Raw genomic sequence first — 12634 nt, 5'->3', positions numbered from 1 at the left:
CAGGTGATGGTCCCAAGAGGTTCCAGAAAAAGCAGAGCCAGCAGGCCATGTATGTGGGGCTGCGGGTCAAGACTTGGGCAAAACTTGCTGAGCCTGAGGCTGGCCCCACCTCCATTCCAACTCACCAAACAGCTCCCTCATCCCCACCTTGAGGGTGCCCATTCCCCACTGGTTCAGCCAGAGTGGCCCTGGCTGTGGAGGCAGCCCCTAGTTCTAAGGTTCTAGCTTGAGGTAGTCTCGTGCAGTTTGCCAAGTTGACCCCACCCCTTCATCCTCCCTCTTCTTTTTTTTTTTTTTAAAGATTTATTTATTTATGCACACAAGAGCTGGGGTACAGGCAGAGGTGTGGGGGTGAGAGGATTCACCAGTGACAGTGGGGAACAGAACAGGCAGACTGACTGAAACACACTGCTGAGGGGAGCAGCGGGCGAGACAGGAGAGGTCTGCCTCGCCAGTGGGTTGCTCCCTAGCCAGCCGGGGATCGAACTCATGCTGCAGAGGCTGCGGACAGCTTCACAGTGCTGTGACCTCCCTCAGTCACATCCCTTTCATTCCTCCATCAAAACCTTCCCTCCTGTGTTCTTCAGGGTAACTGCCTTAGGATCAAGATGCTTCTCCCTTCCCCACTGTTCTGCCTGTGGGTTCACCCTCGGGTCCCAGGTCTGTGGGTTCACCCTCGGGTCTAGCAATTTGAAAGAGAATTTTGGAGCCCTTGGCATCATCTTCAGAGGTTTTAACGGTAACAAGCCAGCAGGGAGACGGCAAGCTGAGGCCCCCTCCCCAGGTGACACCCTGCTTTTATCCCCTCCCTCTTAGGCACAGGTATGCACACTTGCACATGTGCGCACACCATGCTCAGGTGTCCTTAATCAGGCTTGTGTGCCCCACACCCACGCACCTTCTACATTAACAAGATAAAGGCCGCAGGTGGTAGCCACAGAGGCCAATGGTGTAAAAAGCTTGATCAACTTTATTCACCCTACGCCCATTTACAATAGGAACAACTCCCCAAAGAGTGGCTGATGGTGGCATTTTGGGCACCACAGCAAGCAGGCAGGGCAAAGATGATGGGGATCAGAGGGAGAGGGGCCATCTTGTGACTTGCTGTGTCGCCAGCACTACAGCAGCTGTTCTGTAGGCACACACCCGGCTGGAAATGATGGTGGCTCCCAGGGACCAAGCCCCCACCCAGGTTCCATTCTTTTGCCCTCACGCCCCTCACTGACTCCCCAATAGGCTGATGGAGATGAGCACAGTCTTTCTGTCTTCAGGGGCTTCCTCTGGAGAAGGAAAAGACTGCATTAACACTAGAATCAGAGGGCCTCCCCTGGTGGCGCAGCGGGTGCGAAGCTGCCCGCAGCCTCTGCAGCACCTGTTCGATCCCCAGCCTCCGGCGAGGGTCCCACATGGCGCGCAGACCTCTCCTGCCGCCCGCTGCTCCCCTCAGCAGTGTTACTTCGGTCCTTCTGCCTGCTCTGCTCCCCGCTCTGGCTCTGGTGAATCCTCTCACCCTCCCGCGCTTCTGACTGTACCCAGTGCTTACATAAATAAATAAATAAATCTTAAAAAACAAAAACAAAAACTCTAGAATCAGAGTGCCCAGAACAGAGCATTAAGCATATTTGGTCCTCAATAGCCCTGCTTTGGTAATACTTTCTCTTTCCCTTTCCTGGACCACCTCTGCCCTCCTTATTATTCTTATTGAAATCTTACTAATCCTTCCACTCCCACTCAAGGCAAACCTGTCCTCCCTGGGCCCCTGCAGCCCTTGGGTCCCCCACAACCATTACACCTTGAAGCTGTTTTGAGATGGAGATCAGGGCCCATGGTTCTGCCCCCTGCATGCAGCGGGCTGGAACCGGCTAGTGTCAGCTCTGAAATCACAGCACACCCCCCTCCTCCAAGCTGGGAGGGATTTTAGGGAGCAGAGAGCGCTAGGGATGCTGAGATGCTGCACAGGGAGAGTCAGCAAAGACTAGAAACGCCGATTGCTTGTCTTTATTTTTTTAATGATAAAATAACTTATGCTCATTATAAGCAAATTCAAATAAACGACAGACCATAAAACCGAGTCTTCTCATTGGGCTCCCAGAAGTCGACAGCTGTTAACGGTTTGGGGCAGCTCCTTACAGGCATTTTTGCTTAAGCTCACACAAAAATAGAATTTTCTTTGACAAGAATATGATTGTTCTTCCTCTTTCTGTGTGCCCTGTGGGATAAATTTCTACGAGTGGAATTACTGGTCAAAAGACCTACTTTTTAAAATGCGTTGCTTTCCTAAGTAGTTTTTTTTTCCCTTCTAACACGCTCATTGTAGAAAAGTTGGAAGATACAGGTAAGACACAGGAAGCAGAAGGACCCCCAGCCACTGCTTAGAGGCGGCCACTGCTAGTATTTGGTGATGACACTAGGATTCACCAGAGAATTCACCAGAGACAGAGCAGGGAACAGAACAGGCAGATTGACCAAAGTACATTGCTGAGGGGAGCAGTGGGCGAGACAGGAGAGGTCTGCTGTGCCATGTGGGTTCCTCCCTGGCTGGCCAGGAATTGAACTTGTGCTGCAGAGGCTGCGGATTGCTTCATAGTGCGGTGCTTAACCCCTTGCACCACCAGGGAGGCCCTCCAACACCACAGTCTTTTCTCCAGGACAGCACGTTTGCAAATATCAGAAAATACCCTGATTCTCCCATAGCCTGTTTGCCTGTTTTTTGTTTCGTTTTTCACCACTTAACAGACTGTTTTTTCATGTTGTTAACTTGCCTCCTACAACATCAGTTTAACATGCGAAAGGATGTTTGACCTCAGGGTCCTCCAGAAACCTGCTTCTCCTGGACCCCCAGCAGTTAGTTGGAAGCTGTTGTCAGGCTCTAACCTCAGCCTGCCCCTCCCTTTCAGAAAGGAATGCCCAGGAAGGCCTCTGAGCACCTACCACCTCTGCCCATCCTGAACTGAGGCCCCAAGCCCCACTAATGGGCACGCCACCCCCCTGCAACTCCTCCACTGCTGTCCACTGCTGCAGTAAGTAGGTGTCTGCCAATTTCCTGACCTGGGGCTCCTCTGATCCTGCTGTCAACCCAAGCCCCAGAGTGGACAGAGTGGGGGGTTCAGTGGTCAGGACCAGGAGGCAGAAGAGGGCCTCTGGACTCAAGTGGGGAAGGGAGTCCACAGGCCCTAGGTCTGCGGCTCACTCTCCCTCACTTGGATGCGGTTGGGGAAGAAGAGGGGCGGGTGGAGGGAGGGGCTGAGCCACTTGAAAGTTGTCAAATGTGTAAAGCAAACACTGGCCAGCTTTCTAGCCCATGCCCATGCTCTACCCCAGGAAATTATTGGCCAAATAATATGGAATTAAGTGTGATTTTGGACATGATCCTTCTCTGCTCTAGGAGGGAGAGGTGGATGGTGGGGGAGGTCTCAGTCACCTCACAATACACCACACGGTTTCTAAGGCAAATGTCCCACTCTGGGATTCCATAACCCAATTCGAACCCGTGTCTTTGAAAGCTCTCTTTTTTTCTCAGTCTGTGCACACGTATGGTTTGCTGAATCCGCGTGCATGGGGTCTTTTTAGAGATATTAGTAACATAATAATTATTATTAGCTGTCATCTCATTTAATCTTCACAGCAAGTCAGTAAGGAGATTCTATTTTTATCCCCATTTTGCAGATGAGGACACTTTCAATCAAATCCCTGCCAAATCCCTGTTGAGTGCCTGTTGAGTGCCTGTTAGTGTTAGTGCTGAGATAAGCAGTGACAGATGCATCCTAGGTCTCTGTCAAACAGTCGATAGTGACCAGGCAGCCACAGCTCATGTGCTGAGGCTGGGCTAGGAGAAGAGGCCAGGCTCAGAAACTCAGGAAACAAGGCTCTCCGGTAGAGGTATCGAGGAAGCTGAGACACACATGTTGGCAAGAATTGGGCAAAGTGTCCCAGGAAGAGGGAACAGCATGTGCAATGGATAAGAAGCCAGCAAGGAGGTTGTATGACTGACAACTGAATGTGAGGCGGAGGGCAGAGAGACAAAACTGGAGAAGAAAGCCTGCTTTCTTCTTGAGTCGTGTCCTGCTGTAATGGTCTGAAAGCAATGGGGAGCTACAACAAGGTTTTAAGCAGGGAAGGAGAAGAGTATGGTCATGTTTTTATGGGGCAGAGCAAACCCAAGTACAGGGAGTCCAGAGAGAAGGCTGAAAACCTGGTGAGGCTGCAGCACAGCGGGGGGTAAGAGGTGGGAGGGTGAGAGATGGAAGAAGTAAAGAGCCAGGAACTCCAGGAGCACTGGGGGCTGTGTCAGAGCTGGATTACTCAGCGCCCCTTTTTCAAGAACCCCAGAGGAGACAGGCACAAAAAGCCGGAAGTTCTCTGGAACAACGCCAGCACCAGCAGACTTTGATTCCTGCTGTCTCCCACCCACAGTGTCCCTGGGAGACCTGTCTGATGGTGGGGAGCTCACTAAGTTGCACAGCCCACCCCATAACTGCCAGCGACGATTAGGTCTTTCCTCACATAGGTGCCCTCATGCGCCCACGGGTTCTAACTCTGTCCTCTGAATCCCCCAGATACGACTGACTCCTTCTATAGGGCAGCCCTGGAAAGATCCTTCTGTTTATTTCCTTCCCAAGGGCATCTTCCCGTTCTTCAGTTGAGTAAACGGAAGCAGTTTTATTGGGTTCCTCTGCTACCTGCGCACCTTAGCCGACATGGGGAAAGAGGAGTCAGCCAGGGTTTGAATCCCAGCCTTGCCACTCAACAACTGGGCCATCTTAGGAAGGAACTTCACTTCACTAGCCTCCATTTTCCCATCTGGAAAATAGGGATAATAATAGCTGCCCTTGCATAGTTGCTATGAGGACCAAATGAATCTAAGTGACAGCTAGAAATCTTAGGGTGTTGTCGTATTGGCCTGGGCCACGGGCCTGGTCCACAATAAGTGGTCAGGACATGCTTGGGAAGTATGTGAATAGCGTAAAATCTGGCGGTATGCAGACCTGGGTTCAAATCCTACCTCTGCCTCTTGCTAATGTTCTAACCATGAACAAACCGACCTCTGCATCTCAGCTTCTCCATCTGGTAAGTGGTAAGAGCAGAGAGAGCTTGGCAGGTTGCCTAAGACAAGTCATATAAAGCACCCGGTGTTGTGAGTATCATTTCTCTTGCCTTCAATCCACAAACACACATCAGGCACCTTCTAAGTGCCAAACACTGAGGGAAATGACTATTAGTCATTTGCTCAAGGTCACTAAACCTTGCTTCCAAGCCTGTTCTTTCCTGCATCAAGCCCCCTCCAGACCTGGGACCCCAAAGTAATATGTCCCTGGGGAGCAGTTCACTAACCCTGCCCTGCAGCCTCCGCCCCTCCACCCAGCTTTGCATGGCTTTGCAGGCTGCAGCGATCATCATCCCGACCCTGCTCTCCTTATCCACGCTGCTGGTTGTCAGCTGCTTCTTATAAAAAAACATGCTGCTGCCAGTGGTCTCGGGTCACCCACCCCGGGCTGCCATCCCCATGAGGAGCTCAGGTAAGGCACTCAGGGACGACAAGGACAGGGAGTTCTATATTGTGTCTGTATTGCACACAGGTATAACATGGGACCCTTAAGTCAAGAGGAGAAAGTCTCCTTACTCCCTTGAGGCAACAAGGGTTGATGTGCTGAGCTAGATGAAGCGTCACAGAGGCCATAGCCACGCTGCATGGCCTCATAGTGTCCTATGCCCTTGTGCAGGTTCTGCTGGTGGTTGTTATTCACCAATTTCTTGGATGAAGGAAGCCCATTCTGCAGCCCCTTTTACTGTGGCCTGCCCTCTAACTCTCCCTTCTCCCCTACCCTTCCCTGCCCTACCAGGTATGGAAGGACCTCCATGGGGAACCTCACCAAGGAGCCAGAAGTCATCCACCAGGACTGGATAAAGCACTCCCAGTTCTGCTCCCGTTGGCTTATATTATTCAGGGCTTGCAGCCCTTAGACCTTTCAACTTCTCACATCTAGAACATTCACATAGACTGTGCTATCTTGAAGTCATGGAGTTCTAGCTTGACATGACTGACTCTTGTGGGGAACATAGAGTTCCCCACATAGAAATTTCCAGGTCCCTGGATTCCTGTCTAGTCTGGAGCCCCCAGTGCTCCCTATGGACTGCCTGAGCTCTGGGATTCAGAGAGATAGCAGTGAGGAAGTGGATCTCATGCAGCTAATACAAAAGCCCAGAACCCTCACCATGCTCTGAGATCTCAGGATGTCTGTTCCATCTATAGCCACTGGTTCAAGACTTCTTCCATCATCCAGTGGTACCCATGTGTGTACCATGTGCCAGGCATGTCAGTGCTGGGCTTATGACAACAAATGAGACCCCGTAAACTAGTGGCTGGAACAGAACAATGACAACAGAGTATGAGAAGTTCTTGGATGGGGTACAGGAATCTGTGGGAGCATGGAGAAGAGGCTGGTAATCAGCCAGAGGAGGAAGGTTAAGGGAAGCTTCCAAAAAGTAGCATCTGATCCAGAACCCAAAGGATGATTAAGCTTGACGGAAGGAAGGTGGGAAAAGACAGTCCAGGCAGATAGAACAGAAAGTAGATTGTTGGGGCTAGTAAACTATAATCTACTTCCTAGTTTTATAAAGTTTTATTGAGGGGCATCCCTCAATAGCTCCCTTAGGGGTTAAAGTCTCAACACTATCGAGCTGTCACCAGCCACTGCAGCATGAGTTCGATCCCCAGCCAGGGAGCTAACCCACATGGCGCAGCAGACCTCTCCTGTCTCACCCACTGCTCCCCTCAGCAGTGTATTTCAGTAGACCTGTCTGTTCTGCTTCCCACTCCGTCTCTGATGAATCCTCTTACCCCCTACATCTCCAGCCTGTACCCCATCTCTTGTATGCATAAATAAATAAATCTTTAAAAAAAAAGATTGGGAATGGAATTTAACATGGCACAGGAATCTTTAAGTGCTATTCATAAAAACTCTAGTTCTTCAGCCCCACCCCTCTACTTCACTTCTCAGAGAAATGCACTTTCCTGTCTGCTTGAGTCTACTTGGGCATGGCCACCATGTGACTGGCCAACTAGATGATAACAAATCCTATCTGGAGCATTGCATTGCCAACAAGACTCTCCAGAGTTCTCTTTTCCCTCTGGCAGCATTATTGAGATGGTCTTTTCATCAGTTTGGGTTTCTAACTACAATAAGCATGGCCCACTTTGACCCATTATGTTCAAGTTGTGTGAGCAAGAAATAAATCTTTACTGTGTTACAACTTAAAATGTAAACTTTGAATATAAGACAGAAATTTTGGAATTGCTTGTTACTGCAGTACCACCTAGCCTATTCTGACTGCTATAACTTAACTGGGAGAGAGGATATTAACAGGGAGAGAGATTATAGAGAATGTGGGATTAATAGATATCAGTTCTTTGCATTGAAGTATTGAGTCAGAATAGGAGGGAGAATAACCGGAAAGCATGAGGTATTGCTTAGAGGATTGGATTCATTGCTAGGTCAATAGTATGACCATGGCAGTGGGTTGCTGAGGTGGAAAGAAGAAAGGATTTTTTTTTAAGATTTATTTTTTTATGCACACATGAGCTGGAGATGTGTGTGGAGTGGGGGGGTGAGAGGATTCCCCAGAGACAGAGCGGGAAACAGAACAGGCAGACTGACTGAAATACACTGCTGCGGGGAGCAGCGGGTGAGTCAGGAGAGGTCTGCTGTGCCATGTGGGTTGCTCCTTGGCAGGCCAGGGGATTGAAGTCGTGCTGCAGTGGCTGTGGACAGCTTCATAGGTTGCGTCTTTACCCCTTGCACCACCAGGGAAGCCCCAAAAGAAGAAAAGATTTTGAAGGAGGTCAAGAATATGAGAGGACAGAGGATAATTTCTGTGTATATTGAAATTGCCAAAGAGTAAGGCAGAAGCAGTGTTGGAGAAATTAACAGTCAGTTTCTTTTACCACAACCAAGACAGAAATGCCCGGAAGGCAGGGACTTTTGTGCTCACTTTTTGTGTACCCCAGAGTCTAGGGCAGTATCCAGCACACACACAAAAAAGGGCACTTAGTAAATATTTCATGAATGTATGACTCTCTGAGAAGGAGAATCATCCACCATACACTTTGACAAGTCAATCTAGCACAGGGAAGAGACTTCCTACCAGTTCTTATTTCCTCACTCCATTTTTCAGCAATTTTTCTTCCCTAGACCACAGAGGCTGTTGAGTCTTTGTCCAACCTAGTCTGCTTGTTGATCTATCTTGTTGTTGCCAGAAATCTCAAGGAGCTACTTTTTAAATTCATCCCCAGTGGCTCACATACTGGCAGCTCTAGCTGATACCATCCCCCATGATACCAAACACTGGCATGTGCTGCTCCCTCATTCCCATATCTGACTCCATTTAGAAAATGTTCATTCCTTTTCTAGAAAGGCCTCAGATTCAAGCCCTGCTTTTTACCACCACCATCCCTGAGTCACAACTCAGACTTTCATCCTCCCTTCCCGGGGCTCCTCCTAACCTCTCTGCTTTCTCTCTTTGTTTCTAATCCCCCTATATTATCTAATTATCTATTGCTCTGTAACAAATTACATTAAAATTTTTCTAAAACTTAAAACCACAAACATTTATTATCTCACTGCTTGTGGATCTGGGATCTGGGTGTGGCTTACCTAGGTGTCTCTGGCTCAGAGTCTTTCACGTGTCTGTTAGCAGGTGTTGGCAAGTGCCACAGTGTGGGAGGTCTACCTCCAAACTCACTCATATGGCTGTTAGAAGTTCTCAAGTACTTGCTGACTATTGGACAAACATCAGTTCCCTTACACATAGGGCTCTCCATAGGGCAGCTTACAACATGGCAATGTCTTCCCTAATAGCAAATGCGCAAGAGAGAAAGAGAAAATACACAAGAAAGAAGTCATGGGCTTTTTTTGTAATCTAATTTCACAAATGATAACCCACCACTTCTACTCTGTTCATTAGATTGGACTAAGTAAGCCCAGTCTGTACTCAAGAGGTAATTACACCAGGATGTGAATATTGGGGTACAGGATCACTGAGGGCATCTTAGAGACCACTTAGAGACACTTCCTAGTGAGCCATCTAAGTGCAAAACTGACCTCTTCTCTGCTCAGAAACTTCTGATGACTTATTGTCACCTCCAGGACATGGCCCCTCACGACATATTCCAGTCTCCATTTCATTCTCATCTGCCACTCTGTATTCCAGGTCCCAAGAAAGGATTCTGAGTATAATACCACCATTCTCTTATATACATCATTCCCCTGATTTGAAATGCTCCCCCCAAATTCCCCAGATTTTTCTACCTGGAGAACCCTACTTATCCATTAAGGACTTGTTTCTGCCAAGTCCATCCTAACCCAACAGGCAATTGTGTTGCTGACTTAAAAAAAAAAAAAAAAAAACCTTCCCTGTGAAGGAAATAGTGAATTTTATTCTTGGAGTCAAAATGAAGATTAACCTGGAAGAGAACAATCTCGTGGGGAAAGGGTCCCAGCCAGCTGCTTTCTTCACCCCCCTGAGATAGGGTCCAACTAATACAGCACTGAGACAAGCAGGGTTTCTCAGTTTAAAAAAAAAAAAAAAGCAGTCACATTAAGGCAAACACATTAAAGAAACAAAACACTTGTTTTGTGGGCATATGATCATTTTTGACAGTGATATGCATGCTTTAAACTGGGGGTCATTATCTCTGTGACAGATATAATCTGTGTATAAGGAAGGCAAGAACTTTAAGAGATAAAAACCTATCATTAAAAAATGCCTGATTTTGTTGGACACTGTGGGCCTGTGAGTGGCTGGGGATAGGGGAGAAGAGGTTCCAGGCTTCAGAAGGTGGAATTCAGCAATTCCTGCTGATGGATGTGACAGGGCAGGGCACGTTTTCACAGCAATCTCTTTGTTCTGCCGATTCAGTCTCTGCAGGTCTATTTTCCAAACGTGTTGATCTCCTTTCACAAGGTCTATCCCTAGTCAGATCTCCTCTGCCACCATTTGCTTTCCACTAACACAGCACTTAGCAAACCAAATCATAATTATCTACTAGGAGAACTCACAGGATCTCAAGTTTAACATGGTCAGAAGTTTATTTCTGCTGATTTTTTGTATCAGTGGGATTGGGCAGGATATGGATCTTGGAAATATCCATTCTGACTTTTCTCAGAAGTCTTGCCCCTGGTTTGGGGGACATGTTCTAGAATCTCACCATTAATTGGAGGTATTTAAATTCCCAGCAAGCAGTCATTTGGTAACAGGGTCCTATTAACAAATACATATGCTGCTATAAAGACAATTATGGTCACCACAGTCTTATTCTAAGAACAGGAAGAAGGCTGGGTGTGGATAGGGACTGAGAGTTTCCTCCAGAGTAGGCAGAGACACTTTCCAACCCACCTCTACTAGTTACATGTCTTCTAGAAAAGTTACTTCACATCTCAGGCTCAGTTTGATAATTTGTAAACAGAAATAAAGTCAGTGGTTAATATGATGCTCCTGGGTCAGATGCTCTGCTTTAAATATGTTCATTTATGTGATCATTAAAAAAATAGTATGAGGTAGGTACTATTAGTCCATTTTACAGATGCAGAAATCGGCACAGATAACGTGTGCCAAGAAACACAGGTAATATGGGCCTCCCCGGTGGCGCAGAGGTTGAGCGCTGGGTTGCGAAGCTGCCCGCGGCCTCTGCGGCGCCGGTTCGATCCCCGGCTGCTCCCCGGCCACCAGAGGAGGGTCCCACATGGCGCGCAGACCTCTCCTGCCGCCCGCTGCTCCCCTCAGCAGTGTACTTCGGTCCTTCTGCCTGTTCTGCTCCCCGCTCTGGCTCTGGTGAATTCTCTCACCCTCCCACTTTATTAGTTTAAAATGTAAAACAGGGCCTCCCTGGTGGCACAAGGGTTAAGACGAAACTGTCCGCAGCCTCTGCAGCACAAGTTCGATCCCCGACCAGGGAGCAACCCACATGGCGCAGCAGACCTCTCCTGACTGGCCCGCTGCTCCCCTCAGCAGTGTATTTCAGTCAGTCTGCCTGTTCTGCTCCTCACTCTGTCTCTGGTGAGTCCTCTCACCCCCACACCTCTGGCCTGTACCCCTTCTATGCATAAATAAATCTTTAAAAATAAATAAATAAAGTGTAAAACACCTTGGCCCGGAAGTCAAGCATTAATTTGTTCAAAACTCTACACATCCTGTGTGTTTCACCAGGTGTCTCCTCTGGAGCATGGAAAGCAGGGGCGCGGGGATGCCCGCGAACAAGCCACCCGCAAGCCCGACGGGCCTCCAGCCCTTTTATCCTCGGCCCCGCCCACTTTCTAAGTGGAAGCGGAAGTCGCAGGTGGGCAAGGCGCCCACTTCCGCTGTTATTTCGGGCCTTTCAAACCCCGCCGAGACCCGGGCGCCCCCTAACCACGACGCCTCCGTCCCGGACTGACCCCTTCCCCTGGGAGCCCCGCCCTCCGCGGAGCCTCGGCTCCCCATTGGTGAGGCCCGGCGCGGGGTCGCCCCGTCTCTCAACCAATGGACTCCGTTGTCTGTTGTTCGTAAATTCAGCCCCTCCTCCGCGCCGGCAGAGGACGCGAGAGCGCGTGGTTCGGCGCGCGGACACGGAAGTGACGTCACGCCACCGGAAGCCGCGGCCCCCGGGGTGACGGGGCGTCGAGAAAGCTCCGGTGTCTGGAGTCGGAGCCATCGGCGTTCCGCGAGGCCGTCATTAAGAGCATAGTTCCCAGCCCTGACAGTCTTGGGGGGGGGGGAGATGAGAAAACTGACGCCCCTGGAGGAAAAGTGTCGCTCATATTCACTCAGCGGAGACTCCCGCGACCGTACCGTCCATTGGAGGGCTTGCCCCTAGAGAGGAGTCCCTGAGGCAAATCTTACAGAAACACCCCCATTCCCAAGATGGGGTACGCAGAGCCCAAAGGGTGACAGGGATTTGCCAGCAGATTTATCAGAAAATGCAGGACGCCCTGTTCGAGTTTCAGGTAAACAAGTTTTAATTAACGGTTTCTCAAATGCTGCCTTGGGCCTTATGTTTACGAAAAAATACAGCAAACCACACCCCCAACCCCACGCCCCTGCGGCCAGTACCAGTGCCCTCTGCAGGGGCTCTGCTGTTCAGGGGCTGAGAATGGGCCTCAGGATTCAGGGGTTCTGTAGACACTAAGCACCTATTCTAAAGTGCGTGAGCCTTGCAGGTAACCCGTGAAGATCATTCCAGAGAGAGGGGATAACAAATGCAGGCCCAGTAAGGCTGCCATGTAAGAAGGGCTTGAGGACCAAATGGGTCAGCGAGAGCAGAGAGTGGTGAATAAGGGCAGGAGAGAGAGTCCAGGAGGTAGTTGGGTGAGGGTTTTAAATTTTGTTCTTGGTGAAATGGGAGTCCGGAGAGTGACGGATCTGGCTGCTGAGTAGACCCTGGCGGGGAGGGGGCTGGAGATGGAGCGCGAGCACACACACCACCTGTGCAATCAGTTGTGCCAGAGGGGTGGAGCACCATAAAAACCCAAAGGCAAGACTCTCAGAGCCTCCAACCTGGTGAATGTGTGGAAATATTGAGAGTGGGGTGCCCAGAGAGGGCGTGAAAGCTGCGCACCCTTTGCTCATACCTTGCCCTGGGCATCTCTTCCATCTGGCTGTT

The sequence above is a fragment of the Talpa europaea genome (assembly GCF_964194135.1).
Source record: "Talpa europaea genome assembly, chromosome: 9".
Taxonomy (NCBI): Eukaryota; Metazoa; Chordata; class Mammalia; order Eulipotyphla; family Talpidae; genus Talpa; species Talpa europaea.
This window is presented reverse-complemented; position numbering follows the sequence as displayed.